This window comes from Orycteropus afer, unplaced genomic scaffold (assembly GCF_000298275.1).
Source record: "Orycteropus afer afer isolate SDZICR_OR568_19922 unplaced genomic scaffold, OryAfe1.0 scaffold00639, whole genome shotgun sequence".
In the NCBI taxonomy this organism is placed as follows: domain Eukaryota; kingdom Metazoa; phylum Chordata; class Mammalia; order Tubulidentata; family Orycteropodidae; genus Orycteropus; species Orycteropus afer.
In genome coordinates, this window is record NW_006922226.1 from 47264 (window position 1) to 48201 (window position 938).

The window sequence follows — 938 nt, forward strand, 5'->3', positions numbered from 1 at the left end:
TGGAAGGTTGAACAATCTACTTCTGTAGTGATACTGCCTTGGAAATCTAGGGAAGGTTTGCTATGAGTTGAGTCCGACTCGATGGCACACGACAACAAGAACAATATATAAGTTCTGTGAATACACAAAAAGGTGGAGGGGGGTAGAATGTGGTTCCCAGATTCAAAGCACTCATCCTCTAAACTGGCACCTGCAATGAGGCATGAGTGTAAAGTACCCAAGGACCTATTTAGTATCCAGTCTAGTAAGTCAGATTACAACCAGGAAAAGGGAAGGGAATGAATCGTCTTAGCTGTAATCGTAAGAGGGTCCAAATTTAATGCAGGATATACTATTTTTATTTGAAACTCTCCTTTTCTGAAAGTGGAGAGATCTCCATACCCTTAGGGGTCAGCTGCAAGTCATGATTCTTTATAGCACGCATGATATATATATACCATTAAAAATGTTTTATCATTAACCTATAGTAACAATATATAATTACTGATATAATCTTTATTGTAAGTTTTTTTTTTTTTTCTGCCAAGAGTTTGGAGAAAGAAGAAGTGAATTTCTAGATAATCCAGCTGAGAGCACATCAGAGGTCTAAATTATTAGAATAACTCACTCATGCTCTGTTTGGTTATGGTAAGGCTGACGTACACCTTATATCGTCTAGTGTTTAGTAAGGACATATATTTTTGGAAGGGCATAGATTTTTGTTAGAATTGGCACACTCATTTTTATTTCATGGGTGCTGTGGATAAAAGACAATTAAACAAAAAATCTACTCATAAAACCTATATGGAAATTATATCTATTTCAAGAAAATACCTTGAGCATTAAGGTGTTCCTGATGTAACATTAGCCAAATACATAAAGTTTCTTTTTTTAATGCAGATTTTTCTTTCAGTTTTTAGAGTCCTATTTTTACTTCTTTTTTGCCTCCATCTACACTC

The 938-nt window shown here is 35.0% G+C and overlaps 1 pseudogene; it reads left to right on the forward strand.

Moving 5' to 3' along the window:
- The window catches only part of LOC103210703, a 39895-nt pseudogene extending 39306 nt beyond the window's left edge, over positions 1 to 589 (forward strand).
- Positions 590 to 938: the final 349 nt, after the last annotated feature.